The sequence below is a fragment of the Eubalaena glacialis genome, chromosome 14, assembly GCF_028564815.1.
Source record: "Eubalaena glacialis isolate mEubGla1 chromosome 14, mEubGla1.1.hap2.+ XY, whole genome shotgun sequence".
Classification (NCBI taxonomy): Eukaryota; Metazoa; Chordata; class Mammalia; order Artiodactyla; family Balaenidae; genus Eubalaena; species Eubalaena glacialis.
In genome coordinates, this window is record NC_083729.1 from 13,434,716 (window position 1) to 13,451,397 (window position 16,682).

Genomic DNA, 16,682 nt, shown 5'->3' on the forward strand with positions numbered 1-16,682 from the left:
GAAATAGAAACTCACAGGCAGACAGGCTACATTAAGACAGAGTGGAGAGTTTAAAGACCAGCCCCTTCTCTCTTAAGGGAAAGAAAAGGAGGCTTTATAGGCTCTTGGAGCCAGAGAATGAGGGGGTTGGAAGGAGGAGAAAAAGAGGAAGACTCAGCATCACAGCCGGGGCTTGAATAGAGCTGGGAGGGTGGGCGCTCCCTGAGCCAGGCCGGGTGTGAATATGACCTCATTGAATCCCTTCACTTACTCATTTCTCAAATGAAGAGATTGGCCCAAAAAGAATAGGAGACTAGTTTGAGTCTAGAGATAAGTGAAAGGGTCAGGATTAGAACTCAAGTCTATAACTAACCCCTCCTCCAAAGGGATTTATTTCTTTATCCGTATCTCCTCCTCCTACACCCCCTAAATCAACTCACATGCACGCCCACACAAACACACCCCCCTCTTCACAGTACCTCATCTTAGGGTGGTGACTGTAGCACCCTCAGCTTGGCTAATATGATGGCACATGTCATTGAAATGGAGGCTTTGAATTAAGGAGTTTCTCAAAAACTAGTAGGCTTTTTTAGGGCTGAATTTTTCTCCCAATTGTTATTAAGCAGCTGCATTTTTTTTTTTGGTGAATTGTCTCCTGTCATTTTTTCTACTGGTTATTTTTCTTGTTTTTAATAACAAATTACAAAGGCAGTAGATGTGCTCACAATTTAATATATAATGTCTCCACTTTCTTTCCTTTGCTGATACAAACGTATACAAATAAATATAGGTGTATATACATTTTTTAAGAATACCTTGAATTCTGCAAATTGCTTTTTTTTTTTACTTAGCAATATATAGTAAAAGTCCTTCCAGTTTAACACAAATAAATCCGTGTTGTAAGTACCATTATTTCCTTGATTTTATAGATGAGGAAATTGAAGCACAGACTTGCCCTAAGTCACACGTGAAAAATATAGTGGAAAGTAGAGGTTCAAACAGTGTTCCATAGCATAGGTATGCTATGCTAAACATAATTTGTTTAATTAATCACCTTTTGAATGAAATTTAAGTTGTTTTCAGTTTTTTATTACCAAAAAGTGTTGTTAACAACCATCACAGACAACTAGCTTTATCCACTGATATTATCATTAGCCTGAAAATTTCCCAGAAATGGGATTCCTGGATCAGAGTTGTGTGCTTGCACATTGTAAATTTAAATAAATACAGTTAGGCGTAGAAAAGTTTGTAGTTATTCACCCTCCCCAAACATTATGGGACAGAAGCAGCTGGTCCACGATGTCCCTGTATATCATCAATCTTCTGAAATTTTCAATGGATTAAAAAAGGGTTATGCTGTTCTTGTGTTAATTTTAATTTCCCTATGTACAATTTGAGATGGCTCATCTTTTAAAATTTTTTTGTGACTATTGTTCATTTTGGTTCTTCTATAACTCGCCAGTGTATGTTCTTTGCCATTTTTCTATTGGGCTATTTATCTTCTTGTTAAGAATTTGGGAGATTTCTTTGCACACTATATGTATTGAAAATTTTCCTTCCAGTCTCTCATTTTGTTATCATCTTTGTGTATGGTATCTTATATTTATGATATTGATTCTGATATCTTTTGTTTTTTGAAGCTTTTCATTTGTATATGATCAAATCTCTCCTCTTTTTTTTAATGGCTTATGTGTTTCTTCCCTTTGCTTAACTTCTCCCAGTTCCAAGGCTATCCAAATATTTTGATTCTTCAAATATTTTAATATTTATATATGGATCTTTAATATACCTGCAATTTATTTTTGTCCATAGTGCAAAGAAGGAATCTAACTTTATTTCTGATTAATCTTTTTATAACTGCAAAATAAGTATAACTTGTCATTGGGGGTGGTGGGTGACAGTGGGGAACAGTTGCTAAAATGTCATCCTATGTATACAGATCTTCATCTACTTATGATGTATTTCTTGTTGATGCCTTAGAGGAGAAACTAGAAAATGTTGAATAATATCAAGATTTTCTTCAAGGGATTCCACCCTGGGCATGTACAGGTGTTCATGTGAGCGTGTATGTGTGTGCAAATGTACGTGTATTTGTTCCTCTGTGTGTGTGTGTGTGTGTGTGTGTGTGGTGTTTCATGTGTCGGGGGAAGAGAATTAGAGAGAATAATAATATGGGAAAGGGAGTGTTCAGCCTTTCATCAGCGTCTAGACCAACTGGTATTTTCCTTGCCATTTTAAAGAGAGTGGAACCCAAATGTGCTTGGCTTTTGATTTTTTTCAAGCTCAAGCTTTAAGCATGGTTTATAAATAGCTTGAGTAATTTTGGTTGCCCTGGGGACAAAATACTGTGGATGGGTTAGGAGGTCCTGTTTTTACTTTCAAAAAATTCTGGAAAACCACCAACTCAACTACTAGGTGGGCTTGCCCTCAGGATTCCTAAGGTCCTCCCCAGAGGGGAGGCATTTGGAAAGCCTGGAGAGGGTGACAGCTTCCTGGGAGTGGGCCTCTGGCCCAGGGCCTTGTCTTACCGTCACCACCTGCGGCCCCGGCAGGCCATCACCGGGAGAGGCGGCTGCACATCAGCATTCGACTCCGCAGTAATCCGCAGTGAAGTCGCGTCCCGAGTGGGGAGGATAGCTAGCTGGACCGGGTCCCTAATTCCTCTACAAAGCAGTTAAAAGCCGTTGGCTCAAGCGTAGCTCAAGATTATTTCTGGTGCTTGGATAGGGAACCACAATTTGTGTGCATCTGCTATGTGGTGGTCAGAGTTTTCACACTCATAATTTCATGTAATCCTCCTAACCGCCCCTGGAGGTGGATTTATCAGTCCCATTTTGAGGATGAGGAAACGAAGGTTTAGGACAGCTAAATGGTGTAAAGCCACATGATTAGCTGCGGGCACGTGGTTGGCTAGTTAGCAACGAGTGAGTTCAGCTCTAACTCCAAAGCTCAGGCCCCTCCTGTAGAATCGCGCTGCCCTTTCCTCCAGCCGACTCTGTGTGCCCGGGGCTGAGCAGACAGAGAGCTTTCTCGGCAAATGCTCACTCCCAGGCTTCTCAGCTTTGTCTCTGCCTCGCCATCTCCGGGGCCCTCATTTCTTTTACTGTCTGAAGCATTTCTGAAAGGGCTCTTCATCTTGTCCTCTAAACTATTTCCCTTTGAACTTCTGCCTCTGCCCCAAACATTTCCTCCAAAATTCCTTTCACCTCCTTGCTGGCGCCTAGAGTCCTTCTTAATCCACAGAGAAACCTGACTTCTTCTGTTCATGTGTGTTCAATAAAATGTTCCACAATTCACACCAGGCTGAGGTTTCTTTGTTCTTCGTGTAGTTTCGGCTGCATCAGCTAATTGGGAGAGAGGTCAGAGCTGGGGTGGGAGAGAGCCTCAGCAAACTGACAGGTCGACAGAATTACCCTTACTTTAAGACATCTTAAAAAAAAAACAACAGCAAAAGAAGATGCATATGCAAGTGAGTTTTGGTGCTGCCGCTCTGAGCTCCCATTACAGTAGCTCAGTATGTTATGTGACTCCTCTGAGGCGTTGTTTGATTCCCATACAGGCTCCAGGCCGCAGGAAGGAGACTGGACCTGGGCCTTGACCCCTGTGGGCGCAGTCCAAGCTGGCTTGACGGCAATAAGAGCTTGGCACACACCTCTCGTCCTCCTGCTGGGAAGCCGAGATAACCTCTACCTTGCAATGAAATACTGAAGACTAAGCAGTGCCTCTTAGAGCAGTGCTGGATGGACTGGCTCTTATTATTTTGGTTCTAGAAAGTCCCAACCCTGAGGAGGAAGAAAGCAAAAAACTTCTGAGAAGGCTGGGGAGAAAGCACACTTACTTGTTTGTCTCTTGGGGTTGGGGCTATTAACTCTCCTTTCCTTAGCAGAGTCTCCCATTCAGTTCTTTCTCATATAAACGCTATTGACTTCTGCTTCTCTTCATTAAGTTAAGTGGGGAGCCCAGCAGGGCCGGAGGTCAGGGCTGTGCAGGAGGGAGGAGAGTTTAGAAGGCACCGCCCAGGCTATTCCCAGCCGGGCCAACAGTAGTTGTGGATTCATCATCTGAGGTGTCAGTCTCAGGGCCAAAGACTCAATATACTTTTTGTCTTTTACTCTTAACAGCCAACAATAGGAGATCACTAATATTAGCCCATTTTGCAAATAAAGAAACAGGCTCAGAGAAGCCAAGTCACCTTGCCCAAGGTCACATAATTGGTGCAGGGCCCAGGATTCCACCCAGGGCTGCTTGACTCATTGTTTGGACAATACTAAGCTCCAGGTGCCGGAAATGCAGCCAGGAACAAAATAAGACACAGCAAAGTCTCCGCATTCAAGCCACTCCCACTAGTCTATGCTCTTATTTGAAGAAGGTTTGCATTTGCATGTTCAAGCAACTTTATAGGATGTACAGAGATCAGGGCATATTTTAAACTGTGATACCTCTTCTACTCTCTTCCCACATGATATGGTGCATGATCATTCTTTCTCTCTCTCTCATAGACTGGAATGTGAGAAAAGTATGGGAGCTCTGTAACAAACTTGGGGCATTTGTTTGCCTCCAAAGGGATCACAGATCAGATTTCAGAAGTACTTGTTCCCAGGGACTACAGTTTACACATCATTTCCTTCAGTTTCTTTTGGGTGCAAAATGAAAAAATGAAAAATGGCAATCATAATATTAATAATAATGGCACAACAACAAATACTTATTGTGTGTTTACTCTGGGTAAGGCACTGTTCTAAGTACTTTACATGAAATAACTATTTTAACCCCTTATGAAGTAAGAAATAACTACTTTACTACCCTATGAAATAAGGACTAAAGTTTTCCCCATTTTACAGATGAGAAAACTGAGGCACAGCAAAGTGAAAATTTATCCAAGTTCGTGCAACATATCAGCAGCAGACCCAGGAATCAAACCCCAGCAGGTTCCACACCAAGCCCTTACTATTACACCAGGTGTGTCTTTATATTGGTTTAGTGATTACAAAGCATTTTACATACATTATCCTATTTAATTCTTTAATTCCTATTTAACCTAATTATATATGAAGTTGAACAAGGATTGTTATGTCCAGTTTACAGATGAGGCTATTAAGGCTCATAATGACAAAATATCGTAACTATGAATAAATGACAGCTCTGGTACCAGAGTCCAAGTTTTTAAACTCCTGGTCTGGTACTTGCTGGCTAAACTCTTCTGTCTCCAAAGGAAATCTAGTTGTGCCTTAAAGCCTGCCCCTAAGGGGATCCTCATCACAACAGAACAACAAAATGTGCTCTATGGTACATTTTTTCAAGGTGGGTTTTCCATGGAAACTTTTCTGAATTTTTGAATCTCATCAGTGTGCACACAAAACAATCTGTATCTGCATGTAAGGAAGGGTGACGAAATCCTAAACCCTTGAACAGAATTTTATTGCCCTTCATAACTCGAGAAATTGCGTCCCCAAGAGATTCCCATCCCTGTTTTTACTGCACATCTAATTACTTCCTAGCAGAGAAAGCAGGTGACATTTAAGTAATTTAAGTTCCAGGATTCTAACACATATATATTCTGGGGCAGCTGAGAGTCAGGCAGTGGGCTGAGTACCGCGGCACTGACACAGAGGGGAGACATGCAATAATGGTGGGAGCTGCGAGACCAGATGCGAGGGCTAGGGAAGGAGACCGGAGTCAGATTTCAGCGGCAGCCCTTCGGCGGCGGCGCAGATGCAGAGCGGAGATGCGCGCAGCCCAGCGAGGGAGAAGGACAAGTAAAGAGATGAAAGGACCCGATGCCCCTGGCGGGACTCAGGGAAGGCGTCACACAGGAGGAGGCTCTTGAAGTTGTCCTCTAGGGAGCCAAGGGCATCCTGAACAGAGGAAACAGCACGTGCAAAAGCACAGAGGTCCGAGAAAGCGCTGGGGTTTGGGGATCAGAAGCTGGCTGGTTTGGTTGAAGCGCGCAGAGTGAGTTTGGCGGGCAGGGAAGGGAGACGGACAGGAAAGCAGGACCGGGAGGCTGAGGGCTTGAACCTCCTTCCAGCTGTGGGGAAACTGACTCTCAACATGAGAGAAGCCTCTCTCACCCACAGCCTAACTCAGGTGGTTACTTATCCGAGTCCCGATCAACGCACCTGGCGTAGAACATCACACACTTGTAATGAGCAACTGACGATGTGATCCACTGGCTCAGTTACTAAATCCTCAAGTTTTTCGTGTTTTCCTTCTTATGTTGTACTTCTTTACATATCCACGAAGAAATCCAGTCTTCAGTAATATTTCTTAAAATCATCTTTCCACTTCTGCTTTTCCTGTATCTCACTCAGATTTTATTTTTTCGAAAAAATTTCCTCCCCACTTTTGTCCTTCCCCCCCTCCTGCTCTCCCCATCATCAGCCCCCACCTTCGGTACCTGCCCCTCCCTCTGTTCTGATCACATCTGTCCAGCTCTAGAGCTCTCCTAGGGAGGGAAGGGGGAGAAATGAGGCAGATAAAGCCGGAATCTTCTTTCATCACTAGGTACAGTCTGGCAGTGTTCATCCTATGCTGCTTGTGAGCATAGACCTCCATGCAGTGTTGGCTTGCATTTAAGGGCCCCTTTCATTTTTTAGTCATTCATGCAGTATAGATTATCAAGCATATGTGAAGCTAGCTGAGTACTAGGCCTTGGAGCAACAAGTGGGTGAAGGGTGATCAAGATGACACAAATTTGACACAAGTCACGTTGTGCTCTTTCTTAACCCACATGATCTCATTTAATCCTCATGATAACCTTGTGAAGACAAAATGTAGTCTTCGTTCTCAAGAAGTTTAAATGGAGTTGGGGGAGATAGGCCTGTACCTAAATAAGCATATACAGGCAAAAAATAAAGCGATAGACATTTTTAAAGGGTGCCTAAAATCAGTGGGAATAAGGGAAGGAAAGAGGGGTTCTGTTAGATGGGGTACCTGCCTTCGTAGGTAAGCTGGCACTGAACTTGAACCTAGATGGAGAAGTGGAATCTTGATAGGACACAAGGGCAGTTCGAGAGAGAAAGAACAGCAAAAGCAAAGGTCCAAAGGCAGGAATCAGTGAGAGGCACGGTATGAGGGCACCTGGGCTGAGACAGAGAGTAGAGAGTGAGTTTGGATACAGGTTACAAAGGGCCCGGATGCTAAACTAAGGGGTTGGACTCAGCAAACACCTTTATTCTGTAAGACTATGTGAAGATGATGAATTTATTCACCGAACAAGAGTTGATGAACTGATGGTATGTTTCTTAGCCTGTGTTTGGTTTTTGGGAGAGAGACAGGACCCCAGGCCTTTGCAAGCTTACACTCTAGTGGCGGAGGAATAAGATTTAATGATTGGTTGCGAGGACTGTGGCTCAGAGAGTGAGTCTGGAGGGGCATTCTCTGGGGATTGGAAGTGCAGAAAGGAGGGGTTGAGGGGTTACAGAATGAGAGAGCTGAGGCTGGAGGGGTGGGAAGGACACAGAAGGCAGAGCATCCCAGTGGAACCGGAGAGGAGGGTGAATGAGGGACCAGGAGAAGCGGTGAGAAGGGAAAGGTGGGCCCTGCTTTGGAAAGCTCTGGACGAGCCAGTGCAAAAGACATTTCCAAATTCTGATCCGCCCGTGAGCATTCTATTGTTCCTGAATGTTCACTTCAGTGCATAACTATCAAAACAGAGTGCCTGCCGAGTGCTTCCACATCCGAACACTCCCAGCAGGTCTGTGAGGTCGATGCCACCAGCCCCATTTCACAGACGAAAACGAGGCTCAGAGAGGAGAAGCAAGTCTTTGCAGTAAAGGGCTAACTGGTTCCAGAGCTTCCCCAAGCCCCCTCAGCAACACTACCCTAATTCAGATAAAGACCCTGAACGTGGAAACTAAAGAATGATGATCACACGGGAGGAATGATTACCCAGGAGGCTTCTGAGCGTAGCACTATCTGTGATTAATTCTTAAATGATAAACTTCAGGAATGGGGGAGGGGCAGATGTATTTCTCCATTTACAGCTGAGTTAAGGAAATGCAAACGCCTCCCCATTTTGATCTTTCAGTTTTCTTGTTTGCGGGATGACCCAGCGGTTTAAATACGTATGCAAATCCAAGTAAAACGCTCCAGTCACTTCTCGGGGTTTCTGGTTCTTGCAAAAGAGGTCCTTTCAGTCCGTCCTGCTCCGCTGTCCCCTTGCCCCCGCTCCTAATCACCGCAGCGGGCGAGCCTCCGAGGGGCTCCCAGAGCGGGCTTTTCACGCTGTTAACAAGGCTGGAGGCGCCGAAGTGGGCCCCTGGGGGGCCGGGAGGGACCAGGGGCTCCATCACAAAGGGCTCTAGTTAAAAGGAGCAAGAGGTGCCAGAGAAACGCTAGGGCCTTGTTTTCTGTTTGTTTGGTGTGTATGTATTTTAAATACCAGGAAGGAACAACAATTTCCATTCCGGAGCCCGGAGGACGTCCAACAACGCAGAGGACCTGTCGCCGTAGGGCAGCGCGTCTTGGCGGAAGCAGGAACCCGAGGCAGATCCGATTTCCCCCACCTTTGGAATTCCCCGTCCATCCTGTGAACCGAGGCCTTTTTCCTGAAATGCTGAGGTCAGTTTCCCTCCCCACCAGGCACCCAGTCGCTGCTTCCAGACCCAGCTGCCCTCGGGTATCTGAATTGGGCGGCGAGGGGACAGCGAGCCCTGTCCCCGCAGCCCGGCTCAGCGCCCGCCAGGCTCCCTTCGAGGGGCGTCGGCCGACTGTTCCGCTGTCAGGGAGGCCCCTTGGCTGGCAAACAAGGAATCCATTCAGAAAACTTTATTTCCGGGCGAGTAGGCAATCCTGCAGACCTGGTCCTGGACTGAGGAGAGGGAAGAGCAAAGCAGATGCGACCCTCAGCGGTGCTCAAGCGTGAGCCTGGGGGCGGGAGGGGGAACGAAGGCCACGTCCCTTCCTCTCAGCCAGGCTCTGAACAGACTTGGTACCAAAGCAGAGGAACAGCTTTGTTTCGTGGTCCGGGAAACTGAGAAGCCCGGTGGTTTAGTAAAAAGCGCTCTGTTTTGGAGTTCCTTAGCAATGCCTCCAAAGTCACAGGGTTCATAAACTCCAGATAATTGTCTTATCTGCAAAATGGGGGAACAAAGCTTACTTCATGGCCAGGAGCGAGAGATTAAATGGGACGTGACATGCACAGTGGTTGATGAAGCAAATGCTAATTTCCTTCCCCTTAAGTTCAGGAGCTCTGGTGAATTACCTGATATTTTTCTCAAAAAGTTAAATCAGCAAGCTCAGCAGAGGAGAGTTGGCAGTCGGTGAATTTCTTGCCCCCAGTGGGGCCGGCAGGGGGTAGGTGGCCTCATGATGGCAGAGACTGGGCTGGCTGTAAATGATCCAGCCTGGAGGCAGAGACCCAAACTAAACTACACTACAGAAAGAAGCTGTTGCCTTTAATTCAGTCTTGAAATCATAGTATTACTTAAAATATGTTTCAATTCATTTCATAGCAAAATAAAAAAATAAAAAGTTCAGACAGTATGGAGGAACTGAAAATGCAAAGTACAATTAGCTTTCCTCCTTGGCTAGACAACTACTACACTTTTTTATTCTGGAGTTTGCCTTATGATTTTAAATGATACATATGAAAGACAAAGAAATCGGCATTTACCCTTTTTCAAATACTGCGTCTCCCAATTATTCCATTTTTTTACATTGGCAAGATTTATAACAATAAATCTTGTTTTCTAATTACAATGAGTTGTTCTGTGTTTTATTTATAGGTTAAATCTAAAAACTGAAAACTGATAAACAGCTTTTACAACATTATTCAGTAAATTTTATGCTGTGAATTCTTAGTCATAGTAGAAGTTAATGGTGTGTTTGGAGCCTAATGGAAGCAATATAGCCACGAGTCTGCATGATACATAGGTTTAGAGTTCAAATGTATACTACTTTCAGGGCCTGGGGATATGTAAGCACAGAAATGGACATTAAAATTGGTTCTGAACCCATAATACCCCTTGGGTGCTTGGTAGAAGCATACTACAAACTTACTGGAGGCACAGACCTCAAGCCATGTGTCACCGGAGTCTCGCTACAAATAAGGGAAAAGTAACAAGCGCAAAAAGGCACACACACACCATAAGGTTAGCAAATACAATCAATGGAATTAGCGAGCGGGGTAAGAACTCCTCAAATTTCAGTAACTGAACAACTTGTTCCACATTTATAGAGTAATAAAGGCAAAGAAGAAACAGATAAATGACAACAAAAACAGAACAAATTTGAAAAACCTGTTAGACCTTTTAACTGTGAACTCTATAGACCTGTTTTGAAGCCGCTTTCCAGAAATTAGTGAGTACATATTTTTAAGCACACGTAGAACACTTATGAACACCGACCCCATACTCGGCCATAAGCAAGTCTCAACAAATATTGGACTATCAGGATCATACTGTTCTCTGACCACAATGCAATTAAGTTAGAAAGGAATAAAAGAAAAAATTAAAAACAGAAAATAACACATTTGGAAAATTTAAAACATACTTCTAAAGAATTCATAGTTTAAGGAAGAAAACAGAATGAAAGTTAAAAATACTGAATGAGGCAAATTCTATTTATCAAAACTTGTGAAATACAGCTAGAACATTTAGCTTTAAACATATACCTTAAATGCATACATCAGAAAAGAAGAAAAATGAAAATTAATGAGCTAAGCATCCAATTAAAAAGTTAGTAAAATCACAGCAACATAAACTCAAAGACAGAAGAAGGAAATAAACATGAGAGCAAAAATTAATAAAATGACAAAGAGACAACAGCGTTAGTGATAGCAACAGCTGGTTCTCTGAAAAGCCTAACGATCAACCTCTGGTAAAACTGGTAATGAAAACATAGACAAAGCAAAAATAACCTATCTGAAGATTTAAAAAAATAGAATATTAAAAGCTAAGCTAACACTACATAAAACTTTAAGTTAATATACCTGAAAATTTAGAGAAAATGGACAATATCCAAGGAAAATACTGCTTGCCAAAAGTCATTCAAGAAAAAAATGCAAAACACAAGTAGTTCTATAATCATCAGAGAAATGAATTCAGTAATGAAAATTATCTACAGTGGGCCCCAGTGATTCTATGTGCACATTCTTCCCAACACATAAGGAACATACGATTTCAATCTTATATAAGTTCTCCCAGAGAATCAAAGGAGAGGCAGCTTGCTAGGAGGCTGAGAACTATTGCTACCTGCCCAATGTTCACTCTCCCTACTAACACAACCTTCTCTACTAACACAACCTCAGTTTTATTGGCAGTGACAATAAATAAACCTAAGTCTCTTAGCTTCTCTTATAGCAAGGGACAGTTATGTGCACTGGTTCTGGCCAATGACATGTAAGTAGAAATCTCTGGGTGGGGCTTCCAAATTCATTTTACAATGACAGCATAATATTAACAGCAAAGCCTAAGAAATGTAGCACAAAAGGGAAAAATATAGAGTAATTAAAAAACCATAGAATAACTTCACTAACAGATACAAGAATTTAAAATAAAATCTAGAACAAACTCCCCCAAAGCCTCCATTTCCTTTGTCCTGGAGGGGCTTCTGGATGGGAATTTCATATCAGCAGTAACAGAAGGGTCTCCTCCATCCCCACCCAACCTTAAATTTCCCAATTTCCTTATCTATAAAGTAGGTATCGTAGCACATAGCACTGTACCTAACTACCATCACTGGGAAACACTGTTTGAAGCAGGTGGCAAATTCCATATAAAGCTAAATGCTGGCAGAGATTGGTATTCAGCAATGACCATAAAACAAAGCTGAAAAGGCATTTAAGAGTGTTTCAGAGACAACACTTGTGAGAAGCTGTTAAAGTCCATATTGGATGCCCAGAGAGTCCCATCCTGGATTCGTAGTCCAGGTCATCCAGGAAGATCTTCCTGATTCCATCTTCCAGCCCTTGTTTTGCTCCCCTCTCCACCACCCTGCCTGTGATATACTGGGTAAGCTGATGATACCTTTCGCTCCAGAAAGATTGTTCTACTGCTATGGGGAGTAGAGTCCTGGATCCTCTAACCCTACCCTGGCCATGCTAGGACCAGATATGTCATAAATATTTCTGGCAGAGCAAAGCCAGAGAAAGTCCTGGTGGTCATCCAAATAATATACTGACTTACACAGTGGAGCTCGGCTTCTCCATTTAAAACGTGAGACAAAAGTGAAAAGTCACTTTCTCAGTACTTCCATTTGTAAAGTATAAGCCAACAAAATTGAGGTTCTGTAAGTAAGGAAAATGGGGAGAGTCAGCACTGGGTAGACAACAATCATTCTCAGCCTCACGGAAAGTTGACCCTTTTTCTTTGCTCTGCAATGGGGGGCTAGCAACAGAGGAATGGCAGTGTTTGGCCAATAGAAGTATTGAGAATGACTATTGCCTATTTTCTCATATTTTAAATGGAGAAGCTGAGCACCTCAGTGTAGGACAGTCATGCTTTGCTGAGGGTTGTGTTTGGAAAGTGGAACAGATGCATCTGAGAGAACCAAGTCCTCTTGGGGAAGAGACTCAAACAAATTCAGAAGCATCAGCAGTAGATACTTTCCAGCCACATCCTTTCAAATTTCTACTTCTGTTGGCACCACCTAGTACCAGCCCCGACTGAGCCTCCCTGGATCAGTCTGTTCTGTCAGAAGTCCCCAGAGAAGCCAGTGCAACCTCTAGTCTTAAGTCAGATGCCTCACACCCCTGCTGGAAACTCTTTGGTGACATCTCACGGCAGCATGTCTTTTTATTTAGTTCCCACTGAGTCTTAGGCTCCACTGTTCTCATTCTGCTCTAAACTTTTTTTTTTTCCATTTCTTAAAAGTTTATTTTCAGCTCAGGACCTTTTCTCTTATTACTTCTGTCTGGAAACATTCTTTCCCTCGATCAACTAGTGGAGCTTAAAAGTCATCTTCACCCCTGCAGCCATCCCTTTCAACTCTACCATAAGTTGTGTACCCTACATTATGGTGTTCGTGGTGATAAATTCTCTCTGACGTTAGCTTATGTACCTTAATCAGTAAACAAGTTCAGTACATTATTTAGTACCATATCCCCAATACTTGGTACATAGATGGTATGATGGGTTAACTTTATGTATTGTCTTAGCTGGGCCGTGATGCCCAGATATGTGGTCAAACATTATTCTGGAGGTTTCTGTAGGATATTGTTAGACAAAAGTAACATTTAAATTGGTAAACTTTGAGTAAAGCACATTGCCCTCTATAATGTGGGTGGGCCATATCTAATCAGGTGAAGGACTGAACAGAACAAAGACTGACTTTCCTGAGCAAGAAGGGATTCTGCCCACAGATGGCCTTACAACTTGAACTGAAGCATCGGCTCTTTCCTGGGTCTCCAGCCTGATGGCCCTCCCTGCAGATTTTGGACTTGCCGGCCTCTATAATCACAGGAGCCAATTCCTTAAACTAAATCTCTCTCTCTGTATATATCTTATTGGTTCTGTTTCTCTGGAGAACGCTGACTGACACAAATATTCAGTAATTTGTCAAATGAATGCATTTGGCCCAGGAGTGATGGAAGCATTTACTACCACCACCAACATGAAGGTACACAGTGTACCCCTGTGCCTTTGTCCAGGTTCTTCTGTGACTGGGGAATGAATGTATAGCATTTTTAAACCACCACTGAAAGCAGCAAGGGGTTATGTGACAGTGCGGTATTTTTGTCAAAATATAGTTTGGGTGCTTGTCTGTTTCAGTCTTATTATATTCTTTTACTTGTTATTATTATACAAATACCCCACCCTCCAATCCCACCTTGAGGGGCTCTAGGCCAGGACTCAGCTTATCTTCCTTTGTATCAGGTACTCAGTAAATCTTTGGTAGAAGAACAAGATTAGCTCAGTTCTTGTACTTTTAGCAAGATCTAAGTTAGTCTTAATTAAATTTTTAAATAGTACTGATTTTTATGTGGTTTAAGACACATGGAAGCAAAGAAGGAAAGAAGAGGTCTCACTTGAAGGCTCTTTCCAATGACCAGACAGAGCTTCATCATGCTGTTCAATGCTTGAAAACTACATATCATACACATGTGTACATTAGAAGCTGTAAGTCTAGACATCTTCCGAAATCCATTATATAAATAAGGATATGGTTTTGGAGAAGTGTCATTGACTTCTGGGTGAAAAGGTGCTTAGCTTGTATTTGAAGTGGCCAAGATAATGGCTCTGGGAGAGATGTTCTCTCGGGTGATATAAGCCAGCACTTCTTCCTGTAGATAAATAGGGGGTGAAATATACATATAATTCCAAGGAAATTCTTCTCAAACTATTCTAGTCTTTGGCTAATGTCACTGTTTTTTTTGTTTTTAAGTATCTCTCAGGGAAAATTCCTTCAATTTTATGGACCTTAGTTTCTGGGTTTTCTGTTTTCTGAAAACAAGTATTTCTTCTACAAAGGCTGGTTCCCTACCCTTCTTGTTCAGATCTCTGAATTCCAGATTCTAATGTAAAGTCAGATCCTTCCTTCAAGCTAGCTTTTATACCAAAAGAAGATAAGAGATAGTAGGGATATATGATGTCCTATCTTAGGCGATAGTCACATATTTAAAAAAAAATTATATTTGACATCTATTAGAGTTTCTCGTGGAAGAGAGACATCTGCATTAGATCACTCAGATGGTCTGATAGGCCAATTACCTTTCTTTGACTTTGTGGAACCAAATCTGGTTAGAGTGAAATATTGCTAACGTGGCTTATCATGTCTCTGTCTGCCAGGAATGTACTTTCTTGCACACAGCAGGTCTGATATGGGTGCCTTAGCATCACATATTACCACTCTACAGTGGAAATAAAGCTGCAGGAATTAAAAGGTTGGTGAGGTTGGCCAATTTGTTGGTGAGGTTGGCCAGGACACATGAACTATCCTGACAAGCCAACAATTTCAATGAAATTTATTTGGTCTCACCACTTAAAGGCTGCCAGTCAGATACTGCTCTGTAGTATGGACTCATTAACTTGGATAATATTAAGCTAAATAAATCAAGGTCAAGAGGCTAAATGAAATTCCAAAAGATTAAAGAGTTCAACTTTTAAGTCTAATGATTCTGAAATTCTGGAAGATGATGGTAACAGTTTTGGTAACAGTTTTATATAAAGGTTATAGTTTTATATGCAAATGCTTATAGGGTTAATCTCAAAATATAGGGAGTTATAGATAGAAGATTTCATGGTCTAGACATAGAACTATCATGAGTGATTTGGGGTAAAGAAAGTTATAAGTTAAAAGAAATGTCTATAAATAAAAGAAAATAAATAGTTCAATGTCTACCTTATGGCTTGTACTGGCAATGACTTTTTAGAGAGGGTCATTTGTTAAAGAAAGTGCTACAGCTGTTTTGAACTAAGATTTGCTGATTCATCCTGGTTTCCCTCTTGTCCTACAACTTGACCTACAACTGGACAAATCTAACTTTTAAATTCTTTCTTATTCACCCGGTCTTCAATCTGTCCATTGGCATATTTGAGTAGGTTTCTTTGTGCAAGCGTGAAAATAAATAGTCATAAGCAAAAATCCTATTCACATCTTCCAACGTTGTACTTTCTTCCTTCATGATGGTAAATATTTTTACTTCAAATCTCCTCACGTGGGAAGGAGACTTTATGAAGGTTACATCCGCGTGATAAAAGGCGGTTTCACAGGAATCCTCAGCATTTGTAGAGCTTCTTATAAAAAATGGGGTAGGGTGGGGAAGAGAGACCTTATTATAAGATCAGCGCTAGAGGGTGTCAATTAATGTTTGAAATTAAAGTCTAAATCTCAATCCAAAGAGTACGGTCTTAAATGTTTCTCGTTATCTCACAAAACAAACCGCACTACTGAGATATTGGATCATCTGCGTGCTACAGGAACAGAAAAATATCAACATCTTAGTTCTTCTGTGGAAATGGACTTGAAGGGTCAACTTTATGTACTATCTTTATGCTGAATTAAAAATTTTGCTTATCATAAATATTTAAGAAGGGAGATAAATAAAAAGGCTGTTGAAATAGTACAAGAAAAGTGAAAACTATCGAGAGTAGGGAGAATAGTTTAATTCCAGGTAGATAAAATGTTCACTTCTGAGCTTCCTAGCAGTCAAGGCAGGAGAGGAAACTGTCATGGAATTTTGCCTGAAGACAAAATTTACAAAAGAAGATGTTTATGGCATTAAGTGCTAAAAAGAACTGGTCTTAGAAGGGCCGGTCCATTTTATTGCTTGACCTTCAAACATGGTTTCCTAGAAGATGACGAGATGTGATGATTTTACATTGATTCTCAGTATGAGCCAAGGACACGAAGGAATTGCTCTCAGGGAGAAGTCACCATAGGGAATGAGCTCAGTTGGCCAAATTTCTAACTTCTAGGCAGAAACATCTTTATTAATTAGTTTCCTGGGTATTTGAAATAGCACAGATTCTTTGTGATAAGCCTCACTTTTCAGGTCTCTACCCAAATGCACTTCCTCAAGGAGTGTAACTATCACATCCAACATGGGACTCACGAGTTGCTATTGAGACAACACTTCCTATTCTTTAGAGCAATAGATGATGTCTGTGCTTGTTTTCCCCAAATGAATGTAGGCTCTGAGGGCAGAAACTTTGTTTTGTTCACAGCTTTATTTCTGGTGTATAGACAGTACTTAGTCCACACTCTGTGCTCAGTTTGAGTGAATTAATTCTTACCTACAAGATACCTTATACTGAAACTTA